A 15,231-nucleotide genomic window follows, 5' to 3' on the forward strand; every position below is an offset into this window, starting at 1 on the left:
GGCCCCATATACCGAGGGTGGCGGGTTCAAACCCAGCCCCGGCTGAACTGCAACCAAAAAATAGCCGGGCGTTGTGGTGGGCGCCTGTAGTCCCAGCTGCTCTGGAGGCTGAGGCAAGAGAATCGCTGAAGCCCAAGAGCTAGAAGTTGCTGTGAGTCCTGTGATATCATGGCACTCTACTGAGGGCGGTAAAGTGAGACTCTTGTTTCTACAAAAAAAAAATAGCCCAGCGTTGTGGCCAGCACTTGTAGTCCCAGCTACTTGGGAGGCTGAGACAAGAGAATCGCTTAAGCCCAAGAGTTTCAGGTTACTGTGAGCTGTGACATAACAGCACTTACCGAGGGTGACATAGTGAAACTCTGTCTCAAAAAAAAAAAAAAGAAGCAGCAGCACCATGAATTTGAAATCTTGAGCCTGTAAAAAACAAACAAAAAACCCCACAACTTTGCAAGTTTCTGCAGCCATTCTTTTTAGGGTTTTGGTTGTTGTTAATAGAAAGTTTTTTTTGTTTTGTTTTTTAGGTCAGTTTTAGCTTCGCAGGATAATTGAGCAGAATTACAGGCTATGTAGTTTTGTCCGTTATCTAGGATGTGATAACTCTTATGAAGGGAAAGTTTTATCCCCTAAGTGTGTGAACAACTATCAGTTTCCCTCTCCCTGAGACCACAAGACAACTCTGAGGGTTTCTAGGATTGGTTGGCTACTGCTGAAATTAGATCTCTAGCTTTTTTACTTTTTATTTTTTTGTTTTTTTGAGACATTGTCTCACTTTTTCCCCTTGGGTAGAGTGCCAGTGATGTCATAGCTTACAGCAACCTCAAACTCCTGGGCTCAAGGGATCTTCCTTCCTCAGCCCTCCAAGTAACTGGGATTACAGGCACCCACAATACCCAGCTAGTTTTTAGAGACAGGGGTCTCTGGCACCTGTGGCTCAGTGGGTAGGGTGCAAGCCCCATATATTAAGGGTGGCAGGTTTAAACGCAGCCCCAGCCAAACTGCAACCAAAAAATAGCGGTCGTTGTCGGGGGCACCTGTAGTCCCAGCTACTCGGGAGGCTGAGGCAAGAGAATCGCCTAAGCCCAGGAGTTGGAGGTTGCTGTGAGCTGTGATGCCACAACACTCTACCAAGGGTGATAAAGTGAGACTCTGTCTCTAAAAAAAAGAAGAATAGAGATGAGAGTCTCACTCTTGCTCAGGCTGGTCTTGAACTAAGCTCAGGCAATCCACCCACTTTGGCCTCCTAAAGTGCTAGGATTACAAGCATTAGCCACCATGCCCGGCCAACTTTTGCCTCTTCTTATTCTCCATAACTAAGGAAACTACATCTAACCCCATGACTGGGACTGTCTATGTCCATATTTCAAAACCCTATATCCCTCTCCAGCCTCCTGTCCCATCCTCAGACTCTCCGGTCATTCTTTCTATACACAGAAAGAAAAGAAATACTTTGCAGGTACTCACCCCAAGACGATGGCACGTAGAGGCCTGATGGGTACTATGGCTTCCTTTGGACCCAATGGCTCAGGCATCCTCCCCACCCCGTTTTTGTGTAAAGTTGCTGCTACGATCAGAGCTGACTCAGTTTTGTTTTGGGTTTTTTTTTTTTTTTTTCAGTTTTTGGCCAGGTCCGGGTTTGAGCCCACCACCTCTAGTATATGGGGCCAGTGCCCCTCTCCTTGAGCCACAGGCACCACCCCAGAGCTGACTCAGTTTTACATCATCTACCCAACCTTTTGGTACCCAAAACAGTTCATACTTCACGACTCCCTGAGAACACCCAACACCTTTCTGCTTCCAGACTCCCCTTATGTGAAATCCTACCGCCACCTCCCTCTCACATCACTATCCACCACTGGGCAAACCTCAGTCTGGCTACTTACTCTTCCTCCTCTTTTCTCTGAAGGACAACCTTATGACCATATCACCACCACACACTCTTTAACTCTTCTTCACCCACTCTTCTTCACACACTCTTTAACTCTTGACATCACGAAAACTCCTCTCAAAGATTTTGATACCACTTTCTTTGTAGAAGAACAACTCAGACAACTGCTTGATTTCTCCTTGGTCCCTCTCCCAAAATTTAGTCCTTGGCCTCCATAAGATTACCCATTGTGGTGAGGAAAGTCTTAAAAGATCTTCTGCCATGAATATTGTTGGAGATGTCTTAATATTGAGCAGTTAACCTCACCTTGCCTGACTTGCTAGAAACGTAGTCCTGGTCAGCATGTAAAGGCGGAGGAAGAATGAGAGCCAACTCTCTCTGCTCCTTGTCTTCGTTGGAAAATACATTTTATTTAACTGTTAAAGTCTCATGGGTACATGGGTTGGCATGTTTTCAGCATGGTTAGAAGCTTAGTGGTAAGGTTTTTCAAGCTCTTCAGTGAGTATTATTGCTGTTGCAAAAGTTGCATTCTCCTTACCATGCTCAGTCCTCTGGAAGAATAAATCAGGCCAACAATACTCAAACTAGCCAAATTCACTAAGGAACTCAACCTGCCCAAAATCTTACATTTAGGACTGATGATTATTGACTCCTCTTCCTCTGGTCAACATTGTTTATTCTCTTGTGAAATAATTACTAGGAGGCCAGTGAAGATCTTCTACCTTGGGCGGCACCTTGGCTCAGTGGGTAGGGCACTGGCCCCATATACCGAGAGTGGTGGGTTCAAACCCATCCCCGGCCAAACTGCAACAACAAAAAAATAGCTGGGCATTTGTGTCAGGCACCTGTAGTCCCAACTACGTGGGAGGCTGAGGCAAGAGAATCATCTAAGCCCAGGAGTTGGAGATTGCTGTGAGCTGTGACACCACATTACTCTACCGAGGGTGATAAAATGAGACTCTTAAAAAAAAAAAAAAAAAGATCCTCTACCTCACTTGGACCTTATGTGACCCTAAATTGATGCAACCCAATATCCTTGAATACTACCAAAGCCCTAATTTAGTACTCTAGTGATCATCAATGGTCAGATTGTCTTTCTCACAACAGCCTTTCAAATTGGACACTTAATCTGGAAAAGACACCTCCAAAACACTAAGCTTGAATCCAAGAATCCAAGAGGAAGAGAAATTAACACTGAGTTCCTAACTACCAATACCGCTGCAAGACTACATGGAGAATAACACCTAAGTCATGTTTCATGATTGTAAAAATACAAGACATTCTACTTGGAAATCGACCCCAACTGGAGACCTTAAATTGAAGCTCTTTTGGTAGACCTCAGAGGCAGATTATAATACAAATGGACTGCTTTCTCAAGACCCACAGAACAAGTACTGTATGTGACTTCAGGAAGTAGTCTGTTTCTATGTAAGGTGTCAGAACAAGATCTCTCAGGATTTCCCTACTTGATCCTTGCCATGTTTCTCTTTGTCTATTTATTATATTTCTTCTTTTCCATTGACCTCTAACCCCACCTCTCTCTTATTATACTATACTCTAAGACCAGCGGTTCTCAACCTGTGAGTCACGACCCACAGGAACTGTATTAAAGGGCCACGGCATTAGGAAGGTTCTCAAATGATGTATTTTCATTGTTACAAAGGGGTCACAACCCATAGGTTGAGAACCACTGCATGATGACTGTGCCCCTTGCTATCCTTTTGTGCTCTCCTATTTTACATCCCCACCCATGAACAAAGATGGGACAAAACTCTCTTGTTAGGTTTTCTCAAACTATTGCTACTACTCTCAATCTCACTGAATGTTGGATGTGCCATCCCCTACCTGACCCCTGGGACTGAGAGCTAATTACCATTCTTAGCATGTCCCAAGGAGACTTGCCCCTCAATGACCTATATTGGTATATAAACTACCCCTACATTATCAACCCCAATTTTTTAGTATGTACTAAATGAAATTTAACTCACAACATAATTAGGGAGTCTTTTGAAATTTCTAAACTCTATGACTCTACTTCCTTAGGATCAATAAAGAAATAACACTTAATAAAGTGTAATTTAATGTTGCACACAAACTTTATGGCCACCCTATATAGAGAAGCATTTTTACTCCTGTTACCTCCGTTTTCCTACCAGCCTTATAGACCTTGTTCAATTGTACACAAAGACTATGCCCTCTTGAGGGGTCCACCTTGTGGTTAACCCCTGTCATTGCTAATAATTCCTGTATCTCAAACCCCTCCCGTTTCCCCCATTGGACACCACTTTTTGTGTTCAGCAAGATTGCACACACCTTTCCCGAGGACCTTTGGAATGACTGTCTGGTACTTAGAGATATTCAAAGCCACTATCCCACCTGTTAACTTTGTGTCCCCTGTGTAGGAACCTCCAAGAGGAGACAATTGTAGGGAATTGGGAGAATGTCTTAGGGAAATCGCTCTAAAGTCAAATCCAGATAATGACTTTATCTGGAATATATGTTTATTTGTTATTATTATTTTTACTTTTTAGAGACAGGGTCTCACTCTGTCAACCAGGCTGGAGGGCAGTGGTATGATCATAGCTCACTGTAGCCTCAAACACCTGAGCTCAAGTAGTCCTCCTGCTTTAGCCTCCCCAATATTGGGGACTACAGGCATATTTCACCGTATCTGGTTAATTTCTTTTCTTTTTTTTTTTTTTTTTGTAGAGACAGAGTCTCACTGTACCGCCCTGGGGTAGAGTCCCCGTGGCGTCACACGGCTCACAGCAACCTCTAACTCTTGGGCTTACGGCGATTCTCTTGCCTCAGCCTCCCAAGCAGCTGGGACTACAGGCGCCCGCCACAACGCCCGGCTATTTTTGTGTTGCAGTTTGGCCGGGGCTGGGTCTGAACCTGCTACCCTCGGCATATGGGGCCGGCGCCCTACTCACTGAGCCACAGGCGCTGCCCTGGTTAATTTCTTATATTTGGTAGAGAAAAGGTCTCATTATATGGTTAATTTCTTATATTTGGTAGAGAAAAGGTCTCATTATATGGTTAATTTCTTATATTTGGTAGAGAAAAGGTCTCATTATTTTCCTCAAGCTGGTCTCAAACTCTTGGCCTCAAGTGATCCTCCTGCCTCCGTCTCCTAAAATGCTGACATTACAGAAATGAGCCACCATGCCGAGCCTGAAATATGTATTTTTAAAACTACAAATGAACAATATACAAATTATACCATAAGAAATGGGCAAAAGACTTGAAAAGATACTTCCCAATGAAGATGTGTGCATAGCCAATAAACATATGAAAATCTTCTTAAGAACGTTAGTCCAGGGGCGGCGCCTATGGCTCAGTGAGTAGGGCACCGGCCCCATATGCCGGGGGTGGAGGGTTCGGACCCAGCCCCGGCCAAACTGCAACAGAAAAATAGCCGGGCGTTGTGGTGGGCGCCTGTAGTCCCAGCTGCTCGGGAGGCTGAGGCAAGAGAATCACATAAGCCCAAGAGTTAGAGGTTGCTGTGAGCCGTGTGACGCCACGGTGCTCTACCTGAGGGCAGTACAGTGAGACTCTGTCTCTACAAAAAAAAAAAAAAAAAAGAACATTAGTCCACAGGGGAAAGCAAATTATCAAATCACAAGGACATACAGTTTCACTCTAATTAAAGGTAAAATTAGGCTTGGCACCTGTAGCTCAGTAGCTAGGGTGCCAGCCACATACACCAGAGCTGGTGGGTTCGAATCCAGCCCAGGCCTGCCAAACAATGACAACTACAACCAAAAAATAGCAGGGTATTGTGGCAGGTGCCAGTAGTCAACAGCTACTTGGGAGGCTGAGGCAACAGAATCACTTAAGCCCAAGAGTTGGAGGTTGCTGTGAGCTGTGACACCACAGCACTCTACTAACGGTGACAAAGTGAGACTCTGTCTCAAAAAAAAAAAAAAGGCAAAATTAAAAAGATTGGGGGCAACATGTGTGGCTCAAAGGAATAGGGCGCTAGCCCCATATGTCAGAGGTGGAGGGTTCAAACCCAGCCCTGGCCAAAAACAGCAAAAAAAAAAAAAGATTGATAATATTACAAGTTGGTGATTATGTGAAGCAACCAGAACTCTAATACATTAATGATGAGCATATAATTGGTATATACACAATAGAAAATGGCCTGGCAGTTTCTTTTAAAGTTAATCATTCAGCAACTTCAACCGTAGGTATTTACCCAAAAGAAATGAAAATATAGATCCACAAAAAGACTCATACAAAAATGTTCATAGTAGCTTTCTTTATTAATGATAGCCCCAAACTGGAAACAATCATTAACCTGTGAATAGGAGAATGAATAAATACATTGTCGTTTATTCATACAGAGCAATATAACTCAGAAATAAGACGTGAAAGAACTGACTCATACAAAAATGTGGACGATGTCTGGGCACCCATAGCACAGTGGTTACGGCGCCACCCACATATACCGAGGGTGGCGGGTTCGTACCTGGCCTAGGTCAGCTAACCAACAATGACAACTGCAACAAAAAATAGTCAGGCGTTGTGGCAGGTGCCTATCATCCCAGCTACTTGGGAGGCTGAGGCAAGAGAATCACGTAAGCCCAAGAGTTTGAGGTTGCTGTGAGCTGTGATGCTACTGCACTCTACGAAGGGTGACATAGTAAGACTATATCTCAATTAAAAAAAGTAGATGAGTTTCAAGAACTTTATATTGAGTAAAAGAAGCCAGATATATAGTGTGAAAATACTATGTGAGTACAAATATCAATAGATGTCCCTGTTGGAGTGGGGATGGAGTGTAGATTGCTGGATTGACTAGAAAGAAACATGAAGAAATTCTCAGGAATGATGAAAATGTTTTCTTCTTGATGGGGCTGTTAGTTACATAGTGTATACAATTGCCAAATTCATTGAACTGTGCTTCTTATTTACTATAGATTCTATCTCAATAAAAGAATACATAAGTGCAAATTTATTATTTTTACTACATATATTATACTACAATATATTGGTGATTAGGAATTTAAAGCCAATATTGTTCACCATATAGCAGATAATAGTGATTCCAAGTGCACAGGGTGACTAAAAAGTTAAATGACATGGGCGGCGCCTGTGGCTCAAGGAGTAGGGCGCTGGTCCCATGTGCCAGAGGTGGTGGGTTCAAACCTAGCCCTGGCCAAAAAAAAAAAAAAAGTTAGGTAAAAAAAAAAAAAAGTTAAATGACATAATAAATTGAAATTATTGGCTGGGTGCGGTGGCTCACACCTGTAATCTTAGCACTCTGGGAAGCCAAAGCAGGTGGATTACCTGAGCTCATGTGTTTGAGACCAGCCTGAGCCAGAGCAAGACCTCATCTCTAAAAATAGCCAGGCCTAGTGGTAGGCGCCTGTAGTCACAGCTACTTGGGAGGCTGAGGCAAGAGAATTGTGTAAGCCCAGGACTTTGAGGTTGCTGTGAGCTGTGACACTATAGCACTCTACCAAGGGCAACAAAGTGAGACTAGGAAGGAAGGAAGGAAGGAAGGAAATTATTTAGAGAACTGCCTGGCATACAATAATTGTTTAGTAAATTATTTCCACTATGATTACACATATAGTCAAAATTCACTAAATGTACAACCTCATTCTATTTTCTGTTAAATAATCAAATGCAAGTGAGAAGTCTTACTGACTAAACTGCGACATAAGGTATTTGTTTTGGTTTAGAGCTTACCTCTCAAAATTTTAACTCTGAATTCTCTATTGTTTTTTACACTTAGAAATAAAACTGATTCAAGGGCGGCGCCTGTGGCTCAGTCGGTAAGGCACTGGCCCCATATACTGAGGATGGCGGGTTCAAACCCGGCCCCGGCTGAACTGCAACCAAAAAAAATAGCTGGGTGTTGTGGCGGGCGCCTGTAGTCCCAGCTACTCAGGAGGCTGAGGCAAGAGAATCGCTTAAGCCTGGGAGTTGGAGGTTGCTGTGAGCTGTGTGATGCCATGGCACTCTACCGAGGGCCATAAAGTGAGATTCTGTCTCTACAAAAAAAAAAAAAAAAAAAAGAAAGAAAGAAATAAAACTGATTCAGGAATACAAATAAGTGTCATTTTACTCATGAACTTTAGAGCAAGGGCTGTCTGTAATCTAGAGGAAGTGTATAAAAAGCCCTGTCCGAGTTGAATAATCTGTTTGACTATCTAAATGTGGAGGCCTTCATACTTCCCTTAGACCTAGACCTAGAAACAGTGTACATTATATCCATCAGGATGGCTAAAAAAATAGTTTGGCATTTTCTTTCAAAACTAAACATGCAGTTACCACAATGCCCAGCAACTGTAGTCTTAGGCATTTATCCCAGAGAAATAAATACTTATGTTCTTACAAAAACTTGTGCATTAAGGTTTTTATAATAGCTGAAAACTGGAACTAAGCCCGATGCCTTCAACAGCTGCTGTTCATTTCCTGTAGGTCTCTGATCTCTATAGACAGGTAATTTTTTTTTAAAGAGTATTTCTCAATCCATTACTCATCCTGTGCACTGGATTATAGCCATCTGTCCACCGATCTCTCTTTCCTACCTTGCCAAATGAGAATGAAGCTAGCTTCATTCATCCACTTATGAAAAGGCACCAAGCAGGAATAACTTTGGCTGAGAAGGGTGTGTTGATGGAAGTGTTCTTAGGGACAGATTGCTACTTTCCAAACACAAATATCGGTCCTTGTCTGGAGTTCTATCGACACCAGGCAATAGATGAAGTTCACTTCTATTTTTTTTTTTTTTTGTCGCCCTTAGTAGAGTGCTGTGGCATCACAGCTCACAGCAACCTCCAGCTCTTGGGCTAGGGTGGTTCTCTTGCCTCAGCCTCCTGAGTACCTGGGACTACAGGTGCCCACCACAATGCCCGGCTATTTTTGTTGCAGTTGCCATTGCTGTTTTAGCTGGCGGGGGCCGAGTTCGAACCCGTCACCCTCGGTATATGGGGCTGGCACCCTACCCACTGAGCCACAGGCGCTGCCCGAAGTTCACTTCTATTTAAAGTCACGGTCCCGAAGTAGGGATCATTTGTACTGTACGTGTGCTACTTCTGGAAGACACAAAGTGCTGGGGTGAGACTGCTGCTAAAGGTCAAGTGTTTTCAGAAACAAGTCCATGTGATACATATGTATATATTATAATAACATAATATTATACATATATATTACCTATCATTTATTAGCATATATAAAATTACATATAATTATACATTGATATTATAATCATAAATTATATAATATATATGTACTTTTTTTTCTGAGACAGAGTCTCACTATGTTGCCCTCAGTAGAGTGCTGTGGCATCACAGCTTACAGAAACCTCAAACTCTTGGGTTTAAGTGATTCTCTTGCCTCAGCCTCCCAAGTAGCTAGATTACAGGTGCCTGCCGCAACGCCTGGCTATTTTTTTTTGTTGCAGTTGTCATTGTTGTTTTAGCTGGCCCAGGCTAGGTTTGAACCCAGCCGCAGGGGCGGCGCCTGTGGCTCAGTGAGTAGGGCGCCGGCCCCATATGCCAAGGGTGGCGGGTTCGGACCCAGCCCCGGCCAAACTGCAACAGAAAAATACTCGGGCGTTGTGGCGGGCGCCTGTAGTCCCAGCTGCTCGGGAGGCTGAGGCAAGAGAATCGCGTAAGCCCAAGAGTTAGAGGTTGCTGTGAGCCGTGTGATGCCATGGCACTCTACCCGAGGGCGGTACAGTGAGATTCTGTCTCTACAAAAAAAAAAAGAAAGAAAAGAAAATAGAACCCAGCCTCAGCATATGTGGCTGGTGCCTTAACCACGGAGCTACAGGCGCCACCCTATACATGTACTATTAAATATAATATTACATAGTATCGTGTAAATATAATATATGTGTGTCACATAATATCATGTAATTTATGTATCATATGTATACTGTATATATAATATTATAACCTTTAAGTTAAATGAGACAAATTTTAATCCACTACTTCAGAAAAAAGTAGTAAAATTTAATGATGGAAGATTAATAGAAATCCTTGAGATGCCAGACCTGCAATGTTTACAAGAAATGTGGCTGCAGCACCAGGCCAGCAAAGGACAAGGGAGAGAACAGGAGAGAACAACCTGAAAGTTCAGTGAAGGGACCAGATTCATCAACAATGCCAATTCCCTTACCAAGAACATTAAGATAATTTTCAGTACTTGTCCAGCTCTGCCTCCTCTTTCACTGCTTCTGGCAAAACTTTGGGTGCATTTGGAAAACAAATCAAAATCACACTCCTCTTGTCTGGATTTCCCTTGCACAAACAGACGTTGACCTGTTCTTTGCAAATTTTCTCAAGGTCATCAGTGACTTTGAGTCTGATGTTACAAGATCACAGAGCTCTTTGTTTCCCAAAACATCCCAGATACCACCACAGGCAAGGATAATGAATCCTCTTCTTCACATCTTTCAATATCGCAGGCTTCAGGCTCTGGTGAGACAAGTTGCTCTGTAAGGCCTTGCCTGTGGACACTTTGGAAAGAAAATCTCCGTGGGCTCTTAATACAGCTAGAGAGCCAGTCACACCCTGAATCACCACAAAGACACCTGTATTCTGAATTTGCTCTTTTTCCGGCAGATTATTTGGTTTCTGATCTTGAATGAAGTCAACTTTCCTGTTCTTACAAAGTAAACCTCTGGTGTCTCCACAGTTAATGGAATAAGCGGGTTGGGGAGTAATTAAGACACCCACAGCTATTGGCCCACTCCTATCTGCACCCCGTTTCTTCTCTGATGTAACTCTGTGTTCATCAATCTCCAGAAAACCTGTTCTGATTCCATTCTTTACATTTTCCACACAAGGCACTCCAGCAGACCCTTAACTGCTTACTGATAACGATATCTAACAAATGCTCACAGCAGTAGTTGTCAACCTTAGGTCCGGCAGGCTGCTGGTACACAGCAAAGAACAACCACATTTCAGGTCCAGATCTAACAAATGCTCACAGCAGTATTTGGCAACCTTAGAACCGGCAGGCTGACAGTACACAGCAAAGAGTGACCACGTTTCAGGTCCGCTTGGCAAACGGATCCCAGCCGAATATTTATCCTCCGTTTGAACACGCCTTAGTCTGGCATTAATTCACAACCAAATGTGCTGTGAGTACATTCAATTGAGCGTCTAGCCTCCAGTCTTGCTCTTCTAGAAGTCGCGGCCCATTCCCACAGCTAATGTTCCCCAAGTCACCCAGACAGTTCTTGGGCCTGCAAGGAGACCCTCCTTTGTGTGCTCCCCACTCTCTGTTATATGAGACACTTTTCTTCCTGGATTCACACTTTAGTCAACAATAAAATGATTCCGACTTTAATAGTTCATATGGAAAGGTTTGAAGATTATACGGTCATCCCTCAGTATCCACAGAGGATTGGCTCCAGATTTTCCCCCAAGGATACCAAAATCTGAGGATGAAAAGTTCCTCCGGCGGTGGGCGCTAGAGAGCAGCGGTCAGTGCCCGCCCTGGCCAGTAGCTTCGAGTCCTTTGGCCGCTGTAGGTCTGGTGTGTGGGGAGCAGGAGGAGGATGCCAGGCAGATGGGACGTGAAAACAGCGAATCTTTGGCTTCCTCCTCCTCTAGGACCCGCTCCCTGCCTGCCGCTCCAACGCCCGGATGATCTGAGCTGCGAGGGCGCCCAGAGTTGGGCCCAGACGCAGCAGGCTCCTTCCCTCCACGGTCCCCTTCCCGGCCTGACCTTACCCAGGGCAAAACTCCAAATTTCCCGCTGTCTCTCTGAAATCTTCACAACTCGAAGCAGAAAAAAAAAAGGGAGGTGCACAGATGATACGAGTTCTGTTAGGTTCCCAGAAGGAGGGAAGCAGATTCTAAAGACAGAAAATGAAAGTCATAAAAGCTTGTCTGTTGGATGATCTACTAAACTTTATAATTCTTTTACTCATTCTGGGTGGGGAGGACAGGAGTAGAAGGAAGAAAGACTCCTACAACCAGGGAGTACGGAAGGGGAAAAACAAGTAAAGAATTTTTATTGTAATACTATTGTTTGTCTGTCTGTCAATGAAAATATTTCAGTAACTTACATACAGACCACTAGTCAATTCCACACAACGCCATTTTCATTTATTCCTTTTCTCTGCACAATCTCCGCTAAGCTGTAAGACATTTACTTCAGTCCATTAATTAATTAATAAACACCTGCTCTGAGCACTACTGGTTACCATCTGTTCTGGGTATTAAAGCTTTGAAAAAAGAGGATGAGCTGATTCCTATTCTAAAGAGCCTTCATCTATAACTAAAGAGGCACGAGCTTATGAAATTATTGGTAAAAAAAAAAAAAAAAAACCACCATATCGACTTACTGTAGTAAAACAGGACTGTATTGTGGGACCGCACCTGTGGTGCATGTTGCAGGGGTACATGTCGGATCTGTTGGGTGTGGAGTGTATATGTTGACACAATGGTGGATGAGATGAGGGATGTATTAACTAGTGTGATGTAGGCATTCCAAGTTCTATGTGAAGTCAGAGCGTTGTGCCCCATTGATGCATTAATGTATACGTGATCTATGTGTTTATGATTTGGTAAGAAATAAAATAATAAAATAAATAAATAAATTTTTTTAAAGATTAATAAATGACCTTCATATCCTTTGTATAAAGACAGAGTATCATTAACCATGGCAAAGTTAGGACTTTGAGTGCTATATTTTTCCCAAGGAAATGTGTGTGAATATTAAGCTTTGAATGAAATGGGGCAAAATGAAGATAGACTATTTCTCATAGTATATCAAGTATGGAAAGGGGAAAATTGACAGAGTAAAAGCAACAACAACAATAAAAAATTAATAATCAGTATTGAATATTCTGCTCTATGTCAGGGAAGGGACAGGGAGAAGAAGGAAAGCACAGGCCAGGCACAGTAACTCATGCCTATAATACTAGCACTCTGGTAAGCCAAGTGGGGAGGATTGCTTGAGCTCAAGAGTTCGAGATCACGGGTGGTGCCTGTGGCTCAGTGAGTAAGTCGCCGGGCCCCACATACCAAAAGTGGTGGGTTTGAACCCGGCCCCGGCCAAAACTGCAACAAAAAAATAGCCGGGCGTTGTGGCAGGTACCTGTAGTCCCAGCTACTCGGGAGGCTGAGGCAAAAGAATCGCCTAAGCCCAAAACTGGAGATTGCTGTGAGCTGTGACGCCACAGCATTTTACCGAGGGTGACAAAGTCTGTCTCATTAAAAAAAAAAAAAAAAAAATGGGTGGCGCCTGTGGCTCAAAGGAGTAGGGCGCGGGACCCGTATGCCAGAGGTAATGGGTTCAAACCTAACCCTGGCCAAAAACTGCAAAAATAAAATAAAATAAAATAAAAATAAACGAAACACTTAAAAAAAAAAAAAAAAAGAGTTCGAGACTAGCTTGAGCAGCATTTGTTAGGTAGAGTCCCTCTCCTAGTTGTGTGTCCTGCACCCAAAACTTGTGCCACATACCCTTACATAGTGCCTTTTAAGTGGGAGCACACCAATCCCCTCCCTGCTCCCCTTTTCCTCTCTCTTGTTCCCTCCCCCCAACTTGAATTTAATTGAATTTTTCTCCTCTGGGGGCATGAATTAGATCATCTACTGGCTTCATATTAGCAGTGAGTACATTGGATATTTGCTTTTCTATTCTTGTGAGACTTTACTAAGAAGAACGTGTTTCAACTCTATTCAGGTTAATACAAAAGATGTAAAGTCTCCATCTTTTTTTATGGCAGAAGAGTACTCCGTGGTATACATATACCACAGTTTATTAATCCATTCCTGGGTGATGGGCATTTAAGTTGTTTATACATCTTAGCAATTGTAAATTGAGCTATGATAAACAATATATGCAAATATTATAACTTGGTTGTTCATACCCTCACATTAACCTAAAATAAAAATAAAAGTATTTTAAAAAAATGAACATATAGGGCAGTGCCTGTGGCTCAAAGGGGTAGGGCGCCAGCCCCATATGCCGGAGGTGGTGGCTTCAAACCCAGCCTCGGCCAAAAACTGCAAAAAAAAAAAAAAAAATGAACATATAAACTGAAAAAATCTTGGGCTTTTGTAAAACTTCTGGCAGAGACTGGCTCTCCTTAGCATTCTGCCTGGGTGGGATTTTGACTTAGAGGCATTGAGTCAGAATACCACACATGGTACTTTTACTCCACTGGCTCTTCAGCCAAGCTTATACACCAAATGTATAAATTTGAAGTTTTGGGACATTTTTAAATTGTTGTTTTTGTCTTTTTGCTGTTGAATTGTAAAAGTTCTATATATAGTCTAAATACTAGACCTTATCAGATATGTGATTTACAAATATTTTCTCTCATTCTGTTGTCTTTTCACTTTTTTTCTTTTTTTTTTTTAAGACAGAGTCTCACTTTGTTGCCCTGGATAGAGTACTATGGTGTCATAACTCACAGCAACCTCAAATTCTTGGGCTCAAGTGATTCTCTTGCCTCAGTCTCCCAAGCAGCTAGGACAAGAGGCACCTGCCGCAACACTTGACTATTTTTTTGTGTTCTTGTTTGTTTGTTTAGCAGGCTCAGGTGGTTGGAGCCTACCAGCCCCGGTGCATGTGGCCAGTGCCCTGCTGAGCTATGAGTGCCGAGCCACTATTTCTCCTTTTAATTCTGTTAATATTTTCTTCATATTTAATGGGGCTTTGCCATTTTGTGTGTATTTTTTTGTTTTTAAAGCATCAAATGCTTCTTCTTTTTTTTTTTTTCTTTTTGTAGAGACAGAGTCTCACTGTACCGCCCTCGGGTAGAGTGCCGTGGCGTCACACAGCTCACAGCAACCTCTAACTCTTGGGCTTACGCGATTCTCTTGCCTCAGCCTCCCAAGCAGCTGGGACCACAGGCGCCCGCCACAACGCCCGGCCATTTTTGGTTGCAGTTTGGCCAGGGCTGGGCTTGAACCCGCCACCCTCGGCACATGGGGCCGGCGCCCTACTCACTGAGCAACAGGCGCTGCCCTTGTGTGTATTTTTAAATAATTGTTATATCTTAATAAATTGACCCTCTTTTCAATATATTATGTCCATTTTTGTTCTGTAAGAATTTTGACTTAAAGTCTGTTTGGGGTGGCGCCTGTTGCTCAGTGAGTAGGGCGTCGGCCCCATATGCTGAGGGTGGCGGGTTCAAACCGGCGCCGGCCAAACTGCAACCAAAAAATAGCCGGGCGTTGTGGCGGGCGCCTGTAGTCCCAGCTGCTCGGGAGGCTGAGGCAGGAGAATCGCTGAAGCCCAAGAGCTGGAGGTTGCTGTGAGTCCTGTGATGCCACGGCACTCTACCGACGGCGGTAAAGTGAGACTCCGTCTCTACAAAAAAAAAAAAAGTCTGTTTGGCCTGCACTGGCCACCACAGG

At 43.3% G+C, this 15,231-nt stretch overlaps 1 protein-coding gene and 1 pseudogene across 1 annotated transcript in view; one reads left to right on the forward strand and one right to left on the reverse strand.

Annotated features, from left to right (window-relative positions):
- The window catches only part of CNMD (chondromodulin), a 308,020-nt gene extending 293,376 nt beyond the window's left edge, over positions 1-14,644 (forward strand). The window contains exon 8 of the transcript XR_008374640.1: positions 14,609-14,644. The gene's annotated coding sequence lies outside the window, so the exon portion shown is untranslated. The remainder of the gene's footprint in view (positions 1-14,608) is intronic.
- On the reverse strand, positions 10,045-12,263 carry LOC128566448 (protein phosphatase 1A-like; annotated as a pseudogene).
- Positions 14,645-15,231: the final 587 nt, after the last annotated feature.

Source organism: Nycticebus coucang, chromosome 15 (genome assembly GCF_027406575.1).
Source record: "Nycticebus coucang isolate mNycCou1 chromosome 15, mNycCou1.pri, whole genome shotgun sequence".
In the NCBI taxonomy this organism is placed as follows: domain Eukaryota; kingdom Metazoa; phylum Chordata; class Mammalia; order Primates; family Lorisidae; genus Nycticebus; species Nycticebus coucang.